This window comes from Macrotis lagotis, chromosome 8, assembly GCF_037893015.1.
Source record: "Macrotis lagotis isolate mMagLag1 chromosome 8, bilby.v1.9.chrom.fasta, whole genome shotgun sequence".
NCBI lineage: Eukaryota > Metazoa > Chordata > Mammalia > Peramelemorphia > Peramelidae > Macrotis > Macrotis lagotis.
This window is the reverse complement of record NC_133665.1, coordinates 30,947,595-30,955,707: the sequence shown is the minus strand read 5'-3', so window position 1 is coordinate 30,955,707 and position 8,113 is coordinate 30,947,595. Positions and strand designations below refer to the sequence as shown.

Below are 8,113 nucleotides of genomic sequence, written 5' to 3'. Positions count from 1 at the left end.
GAAGGAAGGGAGGAAGGAAGGAAGGGAAGGAAGGAAGGAAGGGAAGGAAGGAAGGAAGGAAGGAAGGAAGGAAGGAAGGAAGGAAGGAGGGAAGGAGAGGAAGGAAGGAAGGAAGGAAGGAAGGAAGGAAGGAAGGAAGGAAGGAAGGAAGGAAGGAAGGAAGGAAGGAGAAATGCTAAACCTTAATTCCTTAATTTCTGGATAAGTTTAAGATTATTAAATGAGTCTCAAAATTTCCCAAAGATAATGTAAGTCACTTGTCTTCTTCCTCTTTTAATTCAGGGTTCAATTCATTGTCCATTTAGTCTGTCTGCCAAAGACATGTATGTGCACATATACACATACACTTTGCATATTTAAGTATATGTGTATATACATCTATACAGACAAAAATGTGGATGGCTGTCCATCCAAATACATGCTAATATACAAAAAAATAGGCATCCATACACTTGGTTTTTCCAATATAGAGAGTGAGACTTCTCTTTTGAAGTCTCTTTTTTCTCCACAGATCTCTTCTAAGTCTCTCTGAGGGCAGCTAGCTGACACAGAGGATTAAACACCAGGCCTGGAGTCAAGAAGACCTGAGTTCAAATCCAGCCTCAGGAACTAGCTGTGTGACCCTGGGCAAGTTATTTAACTCCAATTACCCCCCAAAATTTAAAAAGACACTGTGAAATGTTCTAGTGCAGGAGTGTCCAAGCTTTTAGCATTTCTAGGATGCATCACCCAACAAAAACTTGACAAGGACCTTATTTTAATTCTATATACAATCCTTTTCAAGTTTTTGTTGGATGATATGGTCCTGAAGAGCTAAAATGCTGTACACCCCTTTATCTATGGCTTGATACAAACAGCAAGGTGGTATCTCCAAATAGTAGCCACAGGAAGACCTGATCATCCACATTAAATCCTTCTCTATTTAGTTTACACTCTACCCTGCATTTCTTCCAAAACCCTAGTAAACACCATCAACAAGGATATATCTCCTTCCCCTAATATCAACGATAAGAAGGTTATATCTATTGGTAAATCTTTCAAAGAAACTCAAATAATTTTGATGTATGGATAGTAAACTGGAAGAGAAATTTTGGGAGTGTTTTTTAATTCTACCAAGTTAGGGAGTGCTTTTTTTTATTCTACCAATATTCTACCAAATGGGTTTCTTATAATCAAAAAACAATAATTACAGTAGAACTGTGTATTGTTTAGATCTTTCAGTCAACTGCAAGACTACAGATGCAATATTTTGTAGAAGTCTAATTTCATTAAGAAAGTCTCAAAGAGTGAAAAGATGATTCTTATAAAAATTTCACAAAAGGCACATAGATATATAGGCTGGTATCAACCAAGGTGTAAGATATTTCAGATACTTTGTGAATCAATCCCTCAACACTTCTTTAATTCAATCACTACATATCTCCTCTATGCATTTGGTTTGTCCATCTGTTCTTCCTAAACTTTATTTTCTTGGATGACACTTGTAACTCTTCTATGAGTTAAGGAAAATGATGCTAGGAGTCTAAGTTTGAAGGAACTATTCTTTATATTTAAAAACAAAGCTTATGGAATATAACCCAGTGTGACCATGTATTCCACAAAATAATAACCGTCTGCATTTATAAGGTGATTTAAGGTTTGCAATGTGCTTTACATATACTGTTTCATTTGACCTTCAAAATAAATCTGTAGGAGGGGGAAGTTAGGTAGATAGATAGAGTACTAGCCCAGAAGTCAGGAGGACTTAAGTTCAAATTTAAGTGTCAGGGGCCTAATGAGCTCCCCTCCCTGGAAGTCTTCAAGAAAATGAATGATGGCTTGTTGGATATACTGCAGGATAGTGAAGGTTCTTCTTCAAGTATGCATTGGATCAAATGTACACTGGAGTTCCTTCCAAAGCTAAAATTTTATGGTTGTATTCACAGCAAAAATACAATTTCTATGCATTATTTCTAAGTCAAAGTCTCTACTCATTTATGCTAGTTTTACATCATAAGAAGGAGCTTAGTGGCCTCCCAGTCAAATAGGAAATGCCTGAAATAAGCTCACCCTCATATTTTACCATTAATAAGCTTTAATGACGGCTGTAATGCTGTAACAGGCAATGATTTTTTTCTCATACCCCACAGAGTCACAAAATCATTAACTGACACATTTGATTTCCAAAAGCCACATTATCTGCCCCAGTCCTTGGTTTGAAATCAGGAAAGTAACAGCTGCAGAGCTCGGGTTCACCATTTCACACTCTGCCTTCATAGGCTATTGATGTGGAACTCAAATATGTTGTGAAAACTTTGCATTTACCCTATCCACTTTGAATTTTCTCTATCCACTGTGCCACCTAGAAGCCCAGAGGGTCTGAGTTTTGTACAGAGTTCAAACAATTTCTGATAGGCCCAGTGTATGTATATGTGTTTGTGTGTGACTTTGTGTATATTTTGAGGGGGGCTCTGCCTTCCAGCATCCCCCCAATTTAGTTCTAGTTTCCTGCAACTAGCATTCCTTTCTAAACAAACAACCTGATGTTCTAAACAAACAACCTGATGTACTCATCTTACTGGGGCAGCACTTTCATTTTTTAAATGAGAGTATGGATTGTAAGAAAACCAAGGACTGCAAGGGGAGTTTTATGTCAGCATATGGAGGCTGTAGAGACCCCAAGTGACCCTCAGAAAGCCTATGGTCATTGTTAGTGGGTCCTTGGCATCATGACCATCATGAAGGTCACCCTTTGGGGGCAGCTAGGTTGGCGCAGTGGATAGAGCACCGGCCCTGGAGTCAGGAGTACCTGAGTTCAAATCCAGCCTCAGACACTTAATAATTACCTAGCTGTGTGGCCTTGGGCAAGCCACTTAACCCTATTTGCCTTGCAAAATTCTTAAAAAAAAAAACGAAGGGTCACCCTTTAAGGGTCAAAAACATTCCCTTCTTCTCATGTCTTTCTCAATTTAAGAACATAATAATTTTCCTGGTCCTGGACCCTCTTTGTCTCAGGTAATTCCTTATCCCATAGGCAATATCTAGGATAACAGCCATTTCCTGTAGTCACTTAAATGTGGCACATGGCTAATAAGAGTTTACCAATGGAAAAAAAGGTCTAATAATTACCTAGCCATGTGGCCTTGGGCAAGCCACTTAACCCCACTGCCTTGCAAAAAAAAATTACATTGTTTTGTTGACTTTGGGGAGGGTTCATTTTAGTATCTGAAACATGAACTTCCCCACAAATTGGTGGATAGCCAAGACTAAGGTCATTCAGAGGCAAACTGAAAGTTTCAGTTCAAAGAGGAACTCAGAAGATTAGAATTCCAAGGTTCTTGAAAGGATATTCAAAGTTATAACAATTAAATATTCACCATCTGATCCAAAATTTTATCCTGACTAGAAAAATTGGGGTACATCTCATATAGTAAATGCTCTTCTATACCACAAATGGAACTCTGCTATTTTTTGATGCAGAGGAGGTAGGATAATTTTGCAAACATTCATCCCACTGGGAAATTCTATAAAATGCAACATTTCACTCCAAGCAGGTGGGATAGCTCAGAGTTGCAAACTTGGAAGACTGCCATTTCTCTTGTAGTTTTTCCAATCCTACTTATTTTTCTCAATTTACTCACTTGTTCAATGTCTTCACTCTCTTCTGTTTTGATTTCATCTCTGGGAGCGTTTGTTTCCCCTTCTGGCAGGAGCAGAAATAATAATATCTGTCCATTTTTGAAGAAGACCCTAACAACAGAGAGGTGATACCATGACAAGTACAGGAATTTGATTTGAGTGACAGGGGTGCTGTGCTAAGTCACCAGCCTCACTTTCTCCTTCAGAGTCATCTGGTGTCCAGTGGCCAGATATGGATCAGGATGACTGGAGATGGCTCTGGATGAGAAGCAGTCAGGGCTAAGTGACTTGCTCAAGGTCACACAGGTTGCATGAATGACCCAAGGATGCTCTGGGAGGTTGGTCAGGTGTTGGAACAAAGCAGTCAGCAACCAGGGGCTATTTGTTTGCTGAGGGAATGAGTTATGGAGGGGCTCCAAGGGGAAAAGAAGGAAAGCACAGATGGAATGAGAGAGGGAGGGAGGGAAGGAGAAGAGGGCAAGCAAGGTTTTTCTTTTAATAAAACTGAAGGTTTTAACTATACATACACAGCATCTTCAAGAGGCACCTGTACCATCCTGTGTTTTCAGTAGGCATACTATATTTTCCAAAAGGTAATCTTCAAAGTCATCAAAAAACCTTTCTGCTCACAGTGCTGTGGTGGGCACTTTATAAAGTGAGTTAACAAACTGAGCTAGCTCTTCTCCGGGGCAGATGTGATCTTAATCTACCTCAATTTTCAAGTCTCTTACAGTCAGAAGGACATTTGTGGCATTATTTGCCAAATCCTACTTAAGAGGCTTAGTTTCGCTCTAAGGAGGATTGGTGGCTTCAGAAATCAGGGACATCCTTCTTTTCCATCAAGCAAGAGAGCATCTATATAGAAACACAACAGCTTCCCCACCCCCACCTTCCTATAGGAAGTTGGGAACAACCTTCAGCCAACAACCTACAAACCCCTGACAAACAAGAGTGCCAGCTAGGACAGATAGGGCAGGAAACAAAAGACCTGCCCACTCTACCTTCCCCAAATAACCATTATTATATTTATCTGTAAGGGGACTGGATCAGGAAAACTCATTATTGACTTGGGGTTTGTTTCTAGAGCTCTGCTATTAAGCTAACATCTACATAGTGCTTTAAAGTTGCAAAGCACTCTAGGTAGGTTAGCTCACATCTGATCCTCACAAGAGCCGGTGAGAAGGGTTAGCCATCCTCAGTTCTGAAAGTAATCTCAGCCGAAATCTTCAAATTTCTAGTTTCATCAAAAAAAAAAAAAGACTTCGAATCATGGATCATAGATTTAGAGCTGAAATGAAGTTAAACTTCCTCATTTGAATCACATGGCATAAGGCTAAGGTTGGAAAATCTACAAAATTCCCCTCCCTTCCCTTTTTCTCTTCTCCTTTCTATATCCTCCTATTTGTCTAATTGTAGGAACTTAAATATGTAAATGATTTTTTTAAAGAGATACTGATGGTCAAAGACAGGAGAGTTTGGGGGCAGTTTTTTCTTTGTCTTTTTGGTTTTTTTGATTTTTGCAAGGCTCACACAGCCAGCATCAAGGTTGGATTTGCCTGGGGTTGGATTTGAACTCAGCACCCTGACTTCAGGGCCAGTGTTGTAACCACTGCACCACCTACCTGCTCTTTTTTTTTTGTTTTGACAAAAATCACATTATATATTTATAAGCCTCCAAAGTCAGTCAGTCCTTTTCTAATGTTTATCATGGGTCATTTAATGGTCAATTGGTCCTCAATGTCATTGTCCTCTTTGAGAACATAGGCCAAACAGCAGCAAAGACAATGGCAAGAATGTTCTCGCTCAACCTATCCACGGTTGCCTCATTCAGTGGAAAGTGCTACCAGAAGAACCAAAGCCATCTCTTATGCCAAACCAGCAAAATGGGGAAATCAAAGTACATAAAAATCAAATTATGTTACTAGCTAAAAAAATATAGTTCTCAATAGGTCATTTGGTCTACTCCTACTTCAGGTTGTTATACATATATATATATATATATATATATATATATATATATATATATATATATATATATATATATGCTATTACAGCATAGAGAAAGTGAGGGATCTAGGTGGCACAGTAGATAGAGTGTTAGGCCTGGATTAGTCTAGAAGACTCATATTCATGAATTTAAATCTGAGTTCAGTCATTCTTAGCTGTGTGATCCTGGGCAAGTCAATTAATCATGTGCATAGATCTATGGGGATAGCAATACCTGCCTTGCTTATTCACAAAGTTGTGAGTTAGGCATTTTGCAAAGAAGCAACCTAGTCACTGGATGTGAAACTCAGAGATATTTAGAGCCTAATACTAGAATTGCAAGGAACAATCAAATATCAACTTAGTCTAACCTCATTTTCCAGAAAAGGAAATGGGGGGGTAGTGATTTTTTTCCATTGTGACAGGCAAACTCTCATCAGAGAATGTTTATCAGAGGCTAAGATTCCAAGAGTAAGGAAATGAATTTACATACAACTGCCAATTAAACCAAACCCAATATATTTGCTGAAAATCAGTTGAAGGTTAAATAGCTACATGATGTCCCAGATATAGATCTAGAAGGGATCTCAAAGGCCATCTAGCTCAACCCCTTATTAAGCATTGGTTAACATTTTACAGGTGAGGTAACTAAGGCTCAGAGAAGTTAGTCATTAATTATCTTTTTCGCTGAAAATGCAAAAGACAACAGAAAACTAATTAGAGCTCAGGAAAGGTGATAGCTTCAAATGTCCAAATTGGTAGTGAGATATGCTGCCCAACTGGCCCCTCTATCCTCTCAGGATGGCTAAACATCAATTTATTTTTCAAAGGGTCAGAGGCAGAATCTTTTCTGATCATTTCCATTAAAATTTCTTTCATTGTCTGGGTTGCCTTCCATGAATATTACTAGTATTGTGACCTCATTTAATAATGAAATCAAACCAAATCAAATTAAAATCAGGTAAGTTTTAGTAAATGCCTGAAGACTGTAAAAAATTGAGGGAAATATAATTGACAAGTTGGATAAGAACAGCAACATGGAAACCACTTCCATTCATTTTTTTCCACCTTATTTAAGGGACTGATGCTACTATCAAGAAAATCCCTTTCCCTTTTAGTCTTCTTCTTCTTCTCCCCAGGACTCTCTCCTCCCTCTGCTCATTCCTCCACCCCGTCACTTCTCCCAAGATACATGTTAACCAGCATTCCTTCAAAGAAAGTCTCATCAATGATCCTTCATTTCAAATATTTTTTTCCAATCCCTTCATGTTCTCCACCCTCCAGAATGAAGTGGAGTTTTAAAATAGCAGCCTTTAGTTTAAAAGTTTGCTTTTAGAATCATCCTATATCTCCTGGCTATCCAGACAAGCCCTGAGCTATAAGAAAAAAAGACAAAAGAATAAAGAAGTCTTTTATCTGCTCAGACTACAAAGGAAGAGGGAGAAGGACTAATAAACTTAAGGAAAGAAGTGAATATCCCACCCCCCAAAAAACTGGCATTGGAATAGGGGACTCAAAACACAAAGAGAATAAAGGGGTTTGTACCTCTCTTTGATTTCTTTTTTTTAAAGGATCTTCCAAGACCAGCTATTTCCACATCACTTCAACAAATCACTCACACCCACCCCAAGGAGAAAATCAGAGGGGAAAGCTTGCAACTTGGGAAAGTATTATTAACTCATCAACAATTAGTAGTTGCAAGAATTAGGGGGTGTTTTTCTGTTTAGTCTCCACCTATCACTCATTTCTAATCACTAGCCAAGAAAAATAACCTGAGGAAGGGGAGCTGTACCTAGACATTTCAAGCAGGACACACAGTGAAAAGGAGATGTGGATTCAAGTACCAGTTTGGTTAATAAGTTAACAAGTTTTTTCAGTCCTCTTCATCTAGGGGGGTTTTTAAGGCTCGTCCCGGTTCTATGATCCTAAGTCCTTTTGGAAAATAAAAAAGCACACAATGACCCCACATCTACTTTTAACAACAGAAGGAACTCCATTAAAGCTCAAACTACTTCAATGAAGAAGTGATGGTTGAGTGGACAGCAAGCTATCGAAGACTCCAATCTTTCCCCTTACACTATCATCATGTATCATCATTTATCATCTGAAAAATAAGGGAATTCAACTCAGTGACCTTTAAGATCCCTCTCAGCTGTAACTCTATGAGTTTGGGAGAGTTCATGACTATACTGCAGGAAAGGAACTGAAGACTGAGAATCTACGTTCTAATCTTAGTCCAACCATATACTCATGGGCAAGTCTCTGAATCTCTGTATCATCATCTACAAAATGAAGGCGTTAGACTCAATGACCTTCATTCCTAAATCTATAAACTAAAGATTGAGCAAAGACTTGTCTTTTAGAAACAAAGCTAGACTAAATGAAATATGCAGTGAATGTATTCAATAGTCCCAGATCACAGAATACTAATATCCTATTTAAAAAAATTAAAAGTCTGTTGTTGGGGGATTGCCAGATGTCAATGTCTTTTTAAGGTTACCTGATTATA

At 38.5% G+C, this 8,113-nt stretch overlaps 1 protein-coding gene across 1 annotated transcript in view; it reads right to left on the bottom strand.

Annotated features, from left to right (window-relative positions):
* The window catches only part of FRMD3 (FERM domain containing 3), a 329,113-nt gene that overhangs the window by 297,307 nt on the left and 23,693 nt on the right, over positions 1 to 8,113 (bottom strand). The gene's annotated exons all lie outside the window — the stretch shown is intronic.